Source organism: Sceloporus undulatus, chromosome 2 (assembly GCF_019175285.1).
Source record: "Sceloporus undulatus isolate JIND9_A2432 ecotype Alabama chromosome 2, SceUnd_v1.1, whole genome shotgun sequence".
Taxonomy (NCBI): Eukaryota; Metazoa; Chordata; class Lepidosauria; order Squamata; family Phrynosomatidae; genus Sceloporus; species Sceloporus undulatus.
Window position 1 is genome coordinate 192,691,760 of NC_056523.1, and position 17,785 is coordinate 192,709,544.

A 17,785-nucleotide genomic window follows, 5' to 3' on the forward strand; every position below is an offset into this window, starting at 1 on the left:
CTTGTTCACCGGATGGAGACAAACCATTGTTTTAAAGTGTTTGAAGACAGGATTGGCTGGTTTAAACAAACAAACAAAAAAAAAAAACAACACTCTTGGTTTTTAATTGATTATTCATATATATATATATATATATAGAGAGAGAGAGAGAGAGAGAGAGAGAGTGTCTGGTTATTATTATTATTTTCCAACCTTCTTACTGGCACAACAATGACTGTTTGAATGTAAACATTTCAACCTGAACAGCTTATTAGCCCATGTTCATTTTTAGACCAGGACCCAGTGTCCGTTGCTTCTTTTTAATCACTTTTATTTTATAGTGCTTGAAATGCCATTCATAAACAAATCCTCCAGTTAACATAAGATCAACCAAAACAACTTGCTTTAAAAGAGCACTTTTTAAAAGAACAATAATTATTTAAGCTAGTGGCCGTAGTATCTGAATTACATTTTGCTATTTTCTGATTTAGTCCTATAGTCAGTCCAATTAGAATTAATTAATTATAAATACACCAGAGCCAGACTGGTGTAGTTGTTTGAGCGTTGCACTACGATTCTGGAGATCAGGGTTCAAATCCAAGCTTGGCCATATAAACCCACTGGGTGACCTTGGACAACTCACACTCTCTCAGCCTCAGAAGATGGCAATGACAACCCCTTTGAAGCACCTGCCAAGAAAACCCCAAAATAGGGTTGCCTTAGAATGACTTGAAGGCACACAACGACTTGAAAGCACACAACGCAACAGCAACAATATGGTATAGTCCTACACACTGTTTTTATTATATCAAAAACTATTTCCCCCCCAACGTATCTGAAGAAGGCCTGGTTCTGTGTTTGAAGAACTGCTGCAAAGGAGTGCTCTTGCCATCCATGCTCATTCTCCATCCATTAAACCTAGTATGCTTGCTTGATAGGGTAAGAGTGCATTCATTTTCCTCCTTACATTTTTACCTGTCCAGCAAAACAATATCTAAGGTGGCAATTACTACCGTCTTTTCCCCTGTACATCTTTAGACCCTGATGTAGTGAGGTCCTCCTGAGGCATACTGGGGAAAAAAAGACAGCAGGCAATTTACTTCAGCCTTGTCCAGTGTTTAGCTTTGCAATGTGGCCACCACAGTGCTAAAATGTAAACAGGCAGGGAAGTGATGGATGTGGGTGACTGGTGTGGGCACTATGCTTTGCCTAGCCATGCCAAGTGCTGATGCCAGGTCTGCGTTGATGTTTGAACTGTATTATGTGGGTAGCAAAAAGCTTGAGCAAGAAATCAAACTGCAGCCAGGAAAATAAAGACTGAAACAATGTACCACATCATACTCTCCTCAATTGTCCTGATCTGACAGGGACAGTCCCAATGAATCATCTTGCAATTGTTGCTGTTGTTGTGGTGGTGTTGGTGGTGTGTCTTCAAGTCATTTCCGACTTATGTTGACCCTAAGTTGACCGATCACAGGTTGGTGGGTTTTTTTGGCAAGTTTCTTCAGAGCGAGTTTGCCATGGCCATCTTCTGAGGCTGAGAGAGTGAGACTTGCTGAAGGTCAACCAGTGGGTTTACATTGCTCAGATGAAATTCAAACCCTGGTCTCTAGAGTCGTAGTCCAATGCTCAAACCACTACACCAGGTTGGCTCTCAAACATCTGCCACACCATTTCCCAGCTGCTTTTAAAATGTCTATGTTTTGATCCCTTCCTCCTCCCACTGTTTCTCCTTTATCCCCAGCTTACTTCAGTTGGTGCAAACTGACTTCAAAGTGCAAAAATAGATTGTAATTAACTCATCTGGGTTTCTTTCCCTTCCCAGTAGGTTCAGGCAAAAGCAAACTTCTGCCACCTCCCCAAGCTATGTCATACTTCCTCACTAGTATCTTTTGCATGCACAGTTTCCCGTAACCATCTCACTTGTTGCTCAGTATTTCCAGGAGCTAGGTAATAACATCTGCATTTTTTTCAGCAGCATTCAGCTTGGGCCACAGTTGTCTAAAGGACTTTATAATACCAGCCTGTTGTCATGCTGCCATCACACTGTTGAAGCAAAAAGGAACAAACAATCACTATCACACTTCTCTGCAATTGTGCTATTATGCTGCTTTGGTGATCCATAGTCCTGTGCTTGCTCTGTCGCCTTGCTAACCCCACCTTTCAATTTTTCAATTTTTACTTTTGCACATGACTCTGCAAAATGGAAAGGAAAATGAAGTAAAAGCAAGCTTAGCCTTCTTGAGAATAGAGAAGGGGAAGAAGGTGAGAATCATCTCCACTCATGCCATGTGACTGCTGGAACAACAGAACTGCAGTAGAAGTTAAAGTGGTATCAATGTGGAGTATATCTGCAATTCAGATGGAGCCTCAGAGTGGATTCACCACCCCAAAGATGCGGAGATCTCCAGCCCTTACTGATGACAGGCGTGGGCTGGTCCTCCTTGTGGTGATAGAGTGGCAGATGGCATCAAAACCAGTAGCTTGTCATTCCTGTCTATTCAGGAGGGAAACTATTGAGATTTGCTGTGCACTCCCACTCAGGAAACAGGTAGTAAGAGCTGCTGAGTGACAACTAGATGAGAATTTCCTTGGGCCGTATGAGGGAGGAAGTGAAGTGATGATGTGCCAGATAATTATATCACACAGACAGAGATGCTTCCTGGACTCACACCACAATTGCACAGGGGTTTTTCACATCATGTATGTACAGTGAAATCAAAGAGGCAATTCTGCTCCCAAGTCCAAACAGCCCAGAGTGAAAGCTAGAAAAGCATTGGACCCTCATGGACCTAACTGGTTCATTCAGCAGAACATAAAACTTCAGTGCTGACAGAGAAGGATACAGTACAGTGTTGTTGTTGTTTTAGTGAGCTTTGGAAAGTTTGATGTTGCTTTTAGTGTGACTTCTATATCACTAAAAAGGTGCTTGTTGCTGTGTGCCTTCAAGAAATTTCTGACATATGGTAACTGAGGAAATCCTATCATTGGTGCTTTTTGGCAGAATTTCTTCAGAGGACCTTATCACACTAGAAGAATCCCGCACTCAGTAACGGGATTTAAAGTAGATTTAAAGTAGAAAAAACCGCAAATGTGGGAGGTTTATCATATGATGTTTCTGCAACCTTGAAATAATGCAAAAATAAAGCGAACACAAAGGGGACAAAAATGACACCTTTTTACTTTCGCTTTATTTTCGTGTTTCATTTCAGGTTTGCAGAAACGTGTGATAAACCTTCCGCATTTGCGGGTTTTTTTTCTGCTTTTTAATCTACTTTTAATCCCGTTTCTGAGCTAGTGTGATAAGAGAGTTTGCCCTTACGTTCCACTGAGGCTGAGAGTGTCTGACATGTCCAGGATCGACCAATGGGTTTCCATGGCTGAGCATGGAATTGAACTCTGGTCTGCCAGTGTTTTAGTCCAACAGTCAAACTACTACAGTGGTACCTCGGGATACGAAATACCCAGGTTACGAAATTTTCGGGATACGAAAAAATCCCATAAGAAATAATTGTTCCGGGTTACGAATGTTTTTTCGGGTTACGAAAAAACTTTTGGTGCTTTTCGGCGCTATTTTACACGGAATCGCGGCTTTTCCCCATTAGCGCCTATGGCATTTCGGCTTACGAAGGCTTTTCGGGTTACGAAAGCGGCCGCGGAACGAATTACTTTCGTAACCCGAGGCACCACTGTATATCATGCTGGCTCTCTTACTGTAAAGGTACTTCAAATCTCTCTCTCACACACACAGACACCCACACACATCCACACACAATTCTATCAATACTCATGATCCACAATAGCTAAATAAGGATACAAGGTTTAGATAAAGTAGTACTTCACTGAATACCAGTTGCTGCAGAACAAACAGCAGCAGAGGTTCTTCTTAAGGGCCTGGCTTCATGGAACTATCCATGCTTGGTGTGGTCCTTCTCAACACTCTTCACTCTCTCTTGAGCCTTTGCTTCACCATCTATTGGTGAATCCCAGTTGCCATCAGCCTGGTCAATGGAAAGGTATAATAGCAATCATTGATTAACCTCTGAAGGGCTGAAGGTTCCCCAGCAGTGTAGGATGGGGGCCAACACTTGCTCTGGCTATTTCCAAAGCATCAAATTGTTTCACACTTCTTGATTGTCCAGGAGTGGGGGCAGACCTTGTAGGACTTGAAGCACACAGGGCCATAAGAAGGACAGTTCGTGTCTGTTATATTCCCCCCACCCATCACATGGATCTTGTGCCTCTCCTCCAGCCACTCTACTGTGTGTCCAGTGGTAACATCCTGGGTTTGCTCTTTGGATCACAAGAATTTTGTGTGCTGGGTAAATGGATAAATCAGTGCTATGACCCCTATGATGAAACCAGTGTGGTGTAGAAGTTGGATTAGGATTCTGAGAAACCTGAGTATGAACTTCTGCTTACCCATGGAAATCCACCAGGCCATCTTGGGCAAGTCACCCTCCCTCAGACACAGAGAAAGGTAATGATAAATCCACTCCAACCAATCTGGCCAAGAAAACCCTATTTCTGGGTGAAGCCAATATGGTCTAATGTTTTGAGTGTTGGAATTTCTGACTTATGGGGACCCTAAGGCGAACCAGTCACAGGGTTTTCTTAGCAAGATTTGTATAGAGGGGGTTTACTTGTATAGAGGGGGTTTATTTGTATAGAGGGGCCATCCTCTGAGGTTGAGAGAGTGTGACTTGCCCAAGATCACTTTCTATACCGGTGTGGTGATTTGAACTTTATTCACCAGTCATAATCCAACACTCAAGCCACTACACCACACTGGCTTGCTCTAGAACAGGGATCAAATCCTCCCTCAGCCATGAAAACCCAACAGGTGGCCTTGGGCTAGTCACCTTCTTCAAGTCACCCTCTTCAAGTCACCTTAGTGGAAGATGACAACAAACCTCTTCTGAAGAAAACTTGCAAAGAAAACCTTTGATAGGGTCATCATAAACCAGAGTTAACTTAAAAACACATAACAACAATAACATGGTAGCCACATAAGATTTGAAGGGTATATACAAATCCACAAACACTTGTGGATTTGCTGTGGGCTGTGATCAGCCACTTGGAATCCAGATCAAAAGCCTAAGCACAACCACAGGGCTACTCTCCTTTTTGAGTTCTGTCTCTCATCCACGCTGTTCACACTTGACAGTCTGCCTGGGAACTTTAATCAGCTGCCTGGATATAACCTTCAGTTCTCAAGACTGTAGAGAATGGATTTGATGTGGAAACTTAGCCACAAGGGGAGCATTGAGCACCACAAAGAAGCCACAGAGCTTCTCTTGATATAATCATTTCTTCTGGCAATTTGCAAGGCAGTATTGTAGTTTTCAGGGAACTTTCTCTTTCAGGGCACCCACTATTAAACTGAACCTCTGCCCCACAGGCAGATAGGAACTAAGGGGCTGAATCAGACCAAAGGCACTCCTACTGTAGTAGGTCCAGTCCTGCCATGCATTAGCTGCAAAGTGCCAAGGTGGAAGAAGTCACCTTTTAGAGATTACATGTGGCTATGCTGACTGGGGGATTCTGGAAGATGTAACTTTTCCAGGCCAAAGAAGGGACCTGGTTCAGATGGCACCAGTTAGTACAGAAATATACATATATTAATGGGTTTGCATAACACTTATAGGAAGCACGTGGACTCTATTTCAGAAACAGAAATTGACGGTACAGACCAGTAGTTGCTGTAGGTGTGGCTGCTCAATTTCTCCTGGATATGTTGTTGACTTAAATGCACATAACAACAAGAATCCTTTGATCAGAGCTTGGAAGAGTTACTGATTTTGGTACACTGTCTGACCATGATGGCTCCTGTTACTTTTGAGAATTTGTGAGGAATGCTAGGAATCATAGTCCAAAGAAATAACAATTCCAAGTTCTGCCTGTGATTGCATACGTATTAGGAAAATATGAATGTGGACATAGTTAAATATGGAATTATGTCTCATGCCAGAAAATTGCCTTTTGATCCACAGTAGTTTTCCATGTGTCCTAAATCCATTCTGTTCTATTTTAATAGGGTTCTGTAATTTAAAAAATCATATTCATATATATGTATTAAACTCACAATGCACATTTCTAAATTACAGATGTTAGGCTCAGGCAAAGGCCTCTCTTTCTTTGTGTGTTCTTTCTCAATAACTTTTTCCATCTTGTCCACCTCCGATATTGGTTAGCCACATGTGTCCTGTTTTTCATCTATGAAATGTTAGAGGGTATGTAAATTTATGGAGGATACTGAGAAGACAGATTCAGCACAACTGCAATTATTCTCCATTGGTCACAGGGTTAATACATTGTGATATCATAATTGCAAGCCATATAATAGGTGAGCTCTCCGTCTGGCCCCTCAAAAGTATAAATATGATAATAGAATATATTACAATGGTTTATTGGTACCTTTGTGAATTTGTTGCAGAAGGTTATATCACAGGCACTAACCAAAAATAGCTAACCTCCACAGCTGGCTTCTTCTTTTATGGTTTAAAGTGGTCACATGGGAAACTTGAAGAACTGTTTTCCAGAGCCTGTTATGGGACAGAGGGAGACAATGTGACATTGAATGGGATAAGGGATCTTTCCAGCTGCCCACGTGAAGCTCTAAAAATATTATGGTTGCCTTTGTCCTTTCATGTTTGCTTTAAGTATGGTTTCTCATACTGAAGCTAGTAAAATCTCAGGTCCCTTTCACACTGCACAGTTATAGACCTATCATCCCACTTTAATTGCCATGGCTCTATCCTGTGAAATTTTGGGATTTATAGTTCCAGGATCTTAGAATTCCACAGGAAAGAATCATGACATTTAAAGTGGAGTATGATAATATAACTATGTAGTGTAAAAGGGCCTTCAGTCTCCCTTAGGTAAGCCAGACACATGCAAGGCTAAGAAAACACACACACGTCAAATTGGATTAAAAACAAAGAATATGGTGACTACATTAGCAGTGATTATAGCCTTTAATGTGATATGTCTGCCTGATCTCAACCCAGAAAAGCTGACAAACATTCATAAATGTCTTAATCAAACCTTTCAGAGCTGGATTCCTCTTGGTGCACCTTTGAGGAGAAGCTCCAAAAAGCTGTCACAGCCATCATTTTCATGTCCAAGCATTCAAAAAGCAAAGAAGTGGTGCCATGGTGGAGGGAGTGGATGAGCTCAATGCTTCTTTTAGTCCTGGGACAGACTAAGTTCTTACTTTTCACCACTCTGCCCAGAGAAGGGGTGGATAGCTGTTTTTTCAGTGAGAGTGACAGTAAAGTGTTTACACTGACGTGCAAATAAATCAACACAGATTTTTTGGGATCTATTTTTGCTTAAAGTTTCTAGACTTATACATGAGTATAGTGGGCCCTCCACATTTGTTGGGGTTAGAGTCACAGGATAGCAGTGAAAATGGGAATTTATTTATTAATTTTTTACCTGAAAGAACACCTCTGTAGGAATCCCTAGGTCCTCAGCACAACTCTACAGTCAACATGGTCCAGACATTGACCATAGAATCACGCTGGAGTACCTACAAATGCCTAGAGAAGGAATCTCAAGGTGCTCCCATGCAACTTTTGGCAAATGTTGACCATAGAGCTGCACTAAAGGACCTAAATAGTCCTAGAGAGAACATATTCTTCAAATCCATGAATAATCAAATCAGTTAAAGTCAAATCCACAAATGTGGAGGGGTAGCTGTATATACAGTTTCCTTAATGTGCCGTTTTTACAGGTTGCAGAATTGTTTTCTGCAATCTGTAAACACTGGCAGTGTTTTCTCGTTGCAGAATTTGGGCTACTTCAGTAGAAGAACAACACCCACTCTTTTGTGATGTTGGTTGCAGGAAATATTGGAGACACACATGCCTAATCCATTTTATGGATGAGGAACTAAGACTGGAGTTTAAGGTCACCCAGTCCATGGTGGAGCAGAGCTTCAAAGTCCTTTATCCCAAGCCCATTTCCAGTATACTGGCGTTCACTGAACCACCAGGCCTGCCGGCTTGCGTCATCAACTTGCAGATCTTGAGCATGAAAGTGACTCTCACTGCTCCGGTTCTGTACAGTGTTTTAATACCAGACCTCTGGCGTCTTGCCTGGTAGAAATGGGAGATTTGGGAATTATCTGTTTTTCTTCCTCTAAATTCCTAATTGCTCTGGCTGGCTGTCGTTGCTTTCAAAGATCCCTGAACACAGGAGTCTCCTTCTTGGGTGGAGAGCTGCAGCTGGGACATTTCTCTATGGGCTACTATGGCACCCTCCCCAAATCATAATGAAGTGAGGCATACAAAGAGAAAGACTCCTATGCAACATCATTTACAGAACGATGTATAAATGTCTGTGGGGGAATAATGGGCCCCTAGTACTCCCATGTCAGCCTGGGGGCATCTGCTCACAGGAGAGCTATTCTCAGCAGTGGTGTGTGATGCAGAGGAGACAGAAAAAGGAAACAGTATATGGATGGGACAAGAGGTCTGTAGTGTGTATAGAAGAGAAAGAAAAATTGTGTGTGGGAACAGAAATAGAGCCAGACCACATTATTTTGCTGCCCCAAGATGACTGCATAGGCACATGTCAGGGGAGAGGTACAAGCCCAGAATCCACTGTAATAAAATTTATCCTTCATAGCAGGAAATGAGCAACATTTAGTCCTCCAGTACAACTTCCACCAATGCTAGGCAGTATATCAATTACAAGGATGATGAGAGGTACAGTCCAGCAACATCTGAAAGGAACTGTAGAGGTGTAATGCTCCAGTAGTTTAAGAATGTCAGTCTCTGTTTAACTCAGTGATTCCCAAACTTGGATCTTCCAGATGTTTTGGACTTCAGCTTCCAGAATCCTCAAAGGTCTGTGATTCTGTGAACCAATGTCCAAAACATTATTATTATTATTATTATTATTATTATTATTATTATTAATATAGTGCTGTAGATTCACACAGAGCTGTACATACAAACAATAAAATCGATTAAAAACTCTGGAATGCCAGAGTTTGGGAATCACTGGTTTAACTGAACAATAGTGAAGTTGGTTCCTAGTTCTCATGAAACCTTGAACAGCAGTTTAGTCACTCAACTGAATTAGTACCTGATGTGTATATGTCTTCTGCACCCCATGAAACAAGCCTCAGAAATACCCATATCATACATCTCCATGTCCTCCAACATTTTACACATGAGAACTAGGACATATGTGGTCTAGCAACATCAGAGTATAGTCAAGATGGTAAATGTTATTAATGAGGAAGAACCCACAAGCTAGGAGATGCTGGATGATGTAGCAGGTTGCTTTTGCCTGAGTCTGCTTGGGAGGGTAAGTCTCCACCCTTGCCCTCTCCTGCTGTTGAGTCCAAACTACTTTTGCAATCTGAACACAGTTTGTGGCAATTGACATAAGCCATGGACAAAGGGGGAAAGTCGGAGGAAGAGAGAGAAACTGGGACATTTTAAAAGCAGCTGAAAAAGAGGGACAACAGGATTAATCGGAACAGTCCTTGCTAAATCTGGACTGTTGGAGGGTATGCTTCTCCATGGTTTGGCAAAGGCGTTTATCACACGGAGGTTATTGGAGCTAAGATCAGGGGTGAGTGCGGGTCGAACAATGCAAATTGACGTTATAACGTGACTGTTTTATCACACGTGGCTGCCCTTCCATTGCCTTTCCAAATTGAGGGGGAATCGAATCCAAGGCACGTCACATGATGTGGATTCAGGCAAAGCGGAGTGAGTGCAAATTGTATTACCACACCGGTGCATACCATGCAGATTCAACTTGATCCGAATTGGGACCCTTACGCATGCTCAGTGGGGCCCTGAAGGCATCCTGAACCTTTGCACTTCCGGGGTGAAGAAGGGAGCCTGGTTCCACTTTCACATGAATAACAGCTTCACCTTTCTTCCTCCCTTCTATTTTCCCATCCCTGGCAGCCAAATTCAAAGGGATCCTCTGTGTCAGAGACCCCATCCATTTCAGCCACATCCACATCTATCCTCCTGTCATTCTCCTCATCTATTTCATCTACATCTCTCCTTCCCTTTGTAACAGTTGCCTTCTCTTAGGTTGGATCCACACTGGGGAGATAATCTGGTTTAACTCCACTTTAACTGTCCTGGCTCAGTGCTATGGAATTCTGGGAAATGTAGTGTCCTGAGAAATTGAGCCTTCTCTGCCAGAGAGCTCTGTTGCCTCAGCAAACTAATAAATTATTATTATTAATAATAATATTTTAAAATTTTATTATTATTATTATTTTAAAATATTAAATTATTATTATTATTATTATTATTATTATGGGAGTTGGAGTTTGTTGTGGGGTCATTGGCTTGAGACTATGGAATTCTGGGAGTTCCATCTCTCCCTCCAGCCTCCTGTATCTTTCCCTTCACATCTGTCATCTGGATCTAGCCTCCATCCCTAGCCTCACTTGAATGATAGGGAATGTCACCTATCTCTAAATGCCCTCTGCTTCATCTGAATGTATCACTCACTGTCAAAATTGTTGTTGTTGTTATTATTATTTTGCAGTGAAAGAATTTTTTATTATTAATAATAATAATAATAATAAATTTCTTTCACTGCAAAATAATTGGTGTAGAGACTGCAGTTCTACTTGGAAGTAAATCTTGCCTCCACCTTGGCCCCACTTTGGAGGACATCCTGCTCCCCACCCCCAAAGAGTCCTTTAGAAACTTTACTAACCCCACTCTCTCTCTTTGCCCCCCTTTTCCCTTTCTCTCCCCCCTCCTCGCTAGCATGTCTCCTGTCCACGTTAAAACATGAATGCATTCATTCAGGGCGGAGCACTGCAAGCAAATGGGGCAAAATTGCAGCATGGCATCATGGGAAATTTGCAACCCGGGGTTTTTGCAGTGGTGTTCAAGAGCACAAGCAAATTGGAATTCCACACCAGACCAATTCGCAGTGAATTTGAAGCGAGCTTGAATGCAAATCCTGTGAACTCACTTTTTTAGTGAATTCTCCAAAATGAGGAGCCAGTAAGGATTCAGTCCGGAAGCCCCACGGAAGCCCCACGGGAGCAGTTCCCATTGAAAGGAACCAGATGTCATAATACATTAACATTATAACATGAATCTGCATCCTTGGATTCTCAGTCACCCTGGATCTGAGCTGGTAAAACCCCGTTTGATAAACGCCAAAGTGTCCCACATTGAGATAAATAATTCTTACCAATGGATGTATTTGTTTTTACAGAACACACATCATTTTGTGATGAGATCATGACAAACACAAAGCAGAAACTGGGACTTTGTACCTGAAGATATGATTTGAACCACTCCAGGGAAAAAAACCAGAACAACAGGGAATGTGTGGCCTGTCAAATACGTTTTTGGATTGCTGCTCTCATTGTGATCTGTCACCGCTGGCAATGTCAGCCATTGCTGATGGGAACTACAATCCAAAACATCTGGAAAGCCACACATTTCCCCATCTCTAGAGTAGAGCATTCTAGGGCAGTTTGGAAAGTCTGTCAGGGTTGATTTACAAGATAAGGGTGAAAGAGAAAGAGAGGAAAGGAGGACACAGAGGAGAGAGACATTTCCGTTGTTTACGCTCTATGATTTAATGGCACTTATTATTAGAATGCTTTATTGGTTATTAAGATAGCATCTGTTTACTGTTCAGTCCTTGAATAATGGTTTCAAAGTTCTTTAACGGCAGCAAAAGTCTGCAGTGTTCTCCCCAGTGCCAGGAAGCTGCTCCTGACACTTTCTGCAGGTCAGGGAAGAAACAGTGACAGTGAACAGGGGACGATGGGACAAGGGAAAGTGGGGAAGTAGTGGTGGTTGTGGTGGGGATAAAAGCCCAGCTGGAGCCATAGTGGGAGGACTGTTGTTTCCTTGAAATCAAAGAGGGCCCCAAGCCAGTCAGGTGGAGCTCTTTTCCGTTGTTGGCTGTTGGAGTTCGGCTATTAGGTATGCTGGCTCTCACACAAAGGGCTTGTTGTGTGTTTGTGTTGCATGGCAAGACCTGAAAGGCATTTTCCTCCTCCTTTTGGCAGAATCAGTAGAACCTGGATAACTTGATAGAGAAAGACGCCTTCCTGCCCCCACCCAGCCCAAGTCCTTAGCTAACAATCTCTTTTTTTATCCTGCCACTTTGTTTACTGTATCTAATGCAGAAACCGACCCTTAAGGCTTTTTGTAGCACTAAGGGGGCACATTTGGCCAACAACTGCAGTAGACAGAGTTCTATTTTCTGCATTGCAAGTCAAAGCATTCCTCCCAGATTGCAAGAGAGAGGCACAGTTATTTGTATGCTAAGCTCATGTTACAGGTACGCTGCTCCCCCTCATCTGCAAGTGTGGCAGATGTATTAAATTGTGTAGTCTCGACATAGAAAGAAGGAGACAGTCTCACAGCTGAAGCAGGAAATCCAAATGGTGCAGTCTCACACATGTTCACGCACTCTTCTGCCAGAGCCTCCCATGGTCCTGATTTGGAAGGGACAGCCCCAATTAATCCTCTGTCGTCCCACTTATTTTCAGTTGTTTCCAAAATGTGCCAGTTTCCCTTTCCTCCTCCTACACTCCCCTTTTCCCCTTAGCTTGTTTCAGTTGCTCCAAAACAGCCTAAAGTGCAAAAGTAACTTGCACTTTGTAAACTCAGCAAGGAGGAGAGGAGGAGACATAATCATGTCCTTCCCTGTAAGCTCAGGCAAAAGTAAAGTGCTGCAGTGTCTTCTAGCTTCCTTGTTAATAATATCATTTCCCATTTTGTCCACACTCTGATGTTGCTCGGCCACACATAGCAAAAGCAGCTTCATTTATATACCACTTCATACCACCAGTCCCTAAGCATTTACAACTGTAAGCTTATTGCCCCCATCAAGCTGGGTACTCATTATAGCGACCTCAGAAGGATGCAAACCTGAGTCAAGCTTGAGCCCCTGGCTGGTATTGAACTCACAACCTTATGGTTTGTGAGTGAGAGGCTGCAATACAGACATTTAACCACTGCACCACCAGAGCTCCCAGTTTTCATCTGTTTTTTGGGGGGGATATGTCTTCCAAACTCTGGCATCTTAGAGGCATCCAAAGGGGATTGAATCTGCAGATTGTATTTTTGTGTGCTTTAAATATGGTTGGGGGGTCCTCTAGAGTTATTCACAGTTTTTCCACTTTCATAAAGGTCCTGTGCCTCTAATCCTGGTGAATATGCAGGGATGACTGTAGACTGGTGTGGCACATAGAATTCCTGCGGAGCTTTAGTGCTCAACTTCCCTCAGTTGTGGCACTGGAACTCTCTAGCAAAGAATTCTAATGACTTTCCCAAACTACAAATTCCTGTATTCCATAGGATGGATCTATGGCAGTTAAAGTGGTATCAAACTGTTGTCCACAGCACCAGCTGCCAGTCAGTTTTCAGGCAAAGTATGAAGTTTATTACCTTTAAAACCCTACATGGTTTGGATCCAGGTTAGCTATAGGATTGCCCCCTCCTGTATAACTTGCCCTGTACACTCAGGTCCTCTGGGGCACATTCATTTCAACCAACCAGAGGTTGAGAGGTGTCACCCAGAGGATCTTTTCATCAGACTGTGGAATGACCTGCGGGTAGAAATCCAACAGCTAAAAATGCTGTATTAAACACCTATCTCTTCCAGCAGGCCTACCCAGTCGATACATTTTAAATTGGTATAAAGTGGGCCCTTAGTTTCCCCTCTGGTTTGGTTCCAGGATCCTCCGTGGATACCAAAATTCATAGATGCTGAAGTCCCATTATATACAATGGATAGTAAAATTGTGTCCCTTGTATGAAATGGCAAAATTAAGGTTTGCTTTTTGAAATTTATATATTTTTGGAATATTTTCAAGCCATGGATGCTTGAATCCATGGATAAGGAATCTGTGGATACAGAGGGCTGTCTGTATTTTTAATTTTATGTTTGCATGCTTTTAATGTGCCCTAGTGTTTTAACCTGTGTGTTTACATAGTTTTATGTGTTTTAATTTATGTTGTACCCTGTCTCAAGCCTTGAGGAGAGGCAGGAAAGAAATGATCGTAGTTGTAGTTGCTGCAGTTGTCATTGTGCAGTGTAGCTATGCCCACAGATAAGATTTGAGCTTCCCTGTGTCTTGGACATGTCTAAGCAACAGGGTTGCCATGGGTTGAAATCGGCTGAAGGACAGTTAACAACAACAAACTTTTATCAGGAGCGGTGTCTGTATTTATGGACCGTAGCATGCTAAGGGCCTCAAGAGAGAATGGATTATGGTGCTGGCAACCTTTTCCATGATTGTGCCAGTAGTAAAGTTGTCTTTCCTCTTTGCATGGTGGATGGGTGCATCTGGTGGAAGGAGCTCATGTGGAAGGGGAGAAGGAGGGAGGCAGCATGTGGGCTAGCCCTCCTTGAAGTGACAGGTGCAGTGATGGGGAAGAATAGCAAGCATCAACGGCTGCTTAATTTGCCGGCCGAGTCTGACCACAGGGCAGAACAGGAACAGATTATTGATCTAGAGGCTTCAATGGCACAGTTTGAGTTGCTCTGACCTCTTGCTTTCCCTCCGGGCTACACATTTAGGCAAGCATGCAGTGTGCAAGGCTTCACCCTCTCAAAATGGAGGGTTTGTTTCTCTCTCAAATTAGGGCAAGTCCCTTTACAGTTCCTAACCTTGGCCTCTCAATCCAGTCGGCCAATGCTTTCAAACATAAGGGAATCTTATTTACTAGATTGCAGCAGGTCAGATGGTGGGGAAGACTTAACAATCAGCAGGAGAAGAAGTCTTGCCTTTCTCAGAAGGGGCCAGCAAAAGCAAACTGCTGTGGCCTCTCTTCGGTTGTGTATTTTTCCTCATTAATAGCTTGTGACATCTTGACTTCACTCTGACGTTGCTTGGCTATTTTATCAGTGAAACAGTGGACGGTATGAGGCTGTCAGCCACTAAAAATGAATCCAAAATCTCAGGACGCACACACACTCCACAATTATAGTACTAAGATCCCACTTTTAATTGCCATGGGTGCATCCACTGTAATCCTGGAATCTGTAACATGGTCAGAGACACTGGAAGAACACCCGGGATGGGAATGTTAAATGCCTTTCCCCAAACTGCCACTTCCAGGCATGGAATCACAGCACTACCACTGTGTACTGTGAAATGGATACCCAGGTTCACACTCATATTTGACTATAGACTTTATCAAACTAGTGAGATTCTGTGGGGAAATGCGAGTTAAACTAGATTTAAACCAAAGAAAACCCCAAAATGCACAAAGTTTATCACATGACATCTTGGTTTATGTGAAACAACACAAAGTTAATCCAATGCAAAGCAGAGAAAACCGGCAGCTTTTTACTTTTGGAACAACCTGAAAGTAAAAAGCTGCCATTTTTTTCTGCTTTGTGTTCAAATTAACTTTGCGTTATTTCACTTGGGCAGTCCCTAGTGTGATCTGAATGTAGTTTCAATTGCATTTAACTCCCGTTTTCCCGTAGGATCTCCCCTAGTCTGATAAAGCTCTATGAAAGGAGAAACCTATAGCCACAGGTGCTTTTAGACCAGTGGTTCTCAACCTTCCTAATGCCGCAACCCTTTAATATAGTTCCTCATGTTCTGGTGACCCCCAGCCATAAAATTATTTTCATTGCTATATGCAAATATGTGTTTTCGGATGGTCTTAGGCGACCCCTGTGAAAAGGTTGTGCGACCCCCAAAGGGGTCCCGACCCATAGGTTGGGAACCACTGTTTTAGACAGCTGCACCCCAGTGGTGCAAAACAACAGCTCTGGATTTCTGTTCCATCTTTTCCTCTGTAATGGGTGTGCTTTGACAAGGGGAAAGGATTTAAGGGGTCATTCAGATGTCATTTTTTTAACACGACGATGGGAATAATCTCACTCATGCATCCCGAGTTTGCACTATGGAACTGCATCGATGTGTATCTCTGCGAGTACGATTGCTCACACATGCAAGTATTTGAATAAAGATGGAGTCGATGATGCAAATGCATTTGGAACATGTTCAAGGCATGTAGAGGGTTTTTTTTCAGGTCTGTTAGCATCAGTCTATTAGCATTCACACTAACGACAATGCAGATCTTTTTAAAAACATTGGAGGAAAACCCAGTATCAATTGTTCTGGATTAAGCCCCATTATCTGGACTGCTTGTAAAAATTTATGATTGAGCCAGCACAATTCATTAAAAAACCTTGTTTGGAATCATCTGATGAGTGCATCATTTCCTTTTTCAAGTAGTAACTTTTAAAAGGGAAATGATTACACATATTTCCTTTTTTAAAGGAATGGTAACTAATTCGTTCCTGTTGCTTGTTACAGTCAGTTAAGAACAAAGGATGATCTTGCGTTATTATGTATTAGACTGTTATCCAAGTGGCGTGTTGTGTTAATTAATCATTGTTTTATTTTTACTTCTTTGTTACTGTTTATATTTCTAAAACACTAAAATCTTAGGGCAAACACATTTAACATTCAACTCAGAATGTTTTTCTGAAAATGCTTTTTAGGAGGGTAGGACTGAGCACTAGGATAGAAAGATAAAGGAGAATAATGGAAGGATATAGGATAAAAGAAAGAAGGAAGGTGTTTGTAGAAAGTGGAATAAGAGATGTTTGGTAAATGGTAGATGATGACTCTGTTATGCAATGTTATGTCTTAAATGGTGAGAATATAGCAGAATGTGATTTTAGGTTATTTTGTTTTGTTTGGTCTGTTTTTATATATTCAATAAAATTTGTAGTAATTTTGTAAAAAAGAAATGTTCCTTGCTATCTCAAAAATATATGTGCCACAATTCCATTGTGCATGTGCGCATTATGTGCCTTCAATTCATTTTTTACTTATGGCGACCCTAAGGCAACCCTATCATGGGACTTTCTTGGCAAGATTTGTTCAGCAAAACTGATGTAGCAAAACCTATGGAATCCTAGAGCTTGCAGTTTGGTCAGAGACACCAGAGGAACTTGCTGGCTGCCAATCCTAGGATTCCATAGGATGTTGCCACGACAATTAAAATGGAATGATAGTGCTAGTGTGAAAGGGCCCTAAGATAGGTTAGTTAATGGTTTTTATTGTTGTTGCTGTTATTGTGTTTCTTCAAGTCATTTCTGACTTATGGCGACCATAAGGAGAAGCTATCACGGGATTTTCTTGGCAAGTTTCTTCAGAGGAAGTTTGCCATTGCCATCCTCTGAGGCTGAGATTGTGCGACTTGCCTGACGTCACCCAGTGGGTTTCCATGGCTGAGTGGAGATTTGAACTCTGATCTCTAGCGTCAGAGTCCAGTGCTCAAACCATTATGCCAGGCTGGTCTCTGTTGCAATTGTGATCACAACATTGCAATAATAATAATAATAATAATAATAATAATAATAATAATAATATTTATTTGTATCCCACCTCTCCCTTCTTGAGGATCGAGACGGGCAACGATAGGATTGAGGCGGGTAACAATAATAGTCCCGCAAGCCTCCCTCATCCTCCATCTTGGTTCTCTCCTTGTAGTCACAACAGTTAACCTCCAGAGCTCCTCTGAACACCAGCCCAATATTTATCTGGCTACAGATCAATACTGTGGTGCTGAGAGTGTACTGGCAACTCACCGTCTGGTTAGAGAGGCATTTAAAAATCCACTTCACACCCCAAACTACTAGCAAATGAAATACTACTAACAATAGTGCAATGGCTCGAGAGCCTGGACAAGAAGGTGTTTCCATAATTGAGAACAGCAGCAAGAAATCAGCTTGGAAGCAGGAAAGCGCTGGAAATGGGGGAGGGCAGACCGAGAAATGTATATTTATTAACACATGTGGCTTTAAT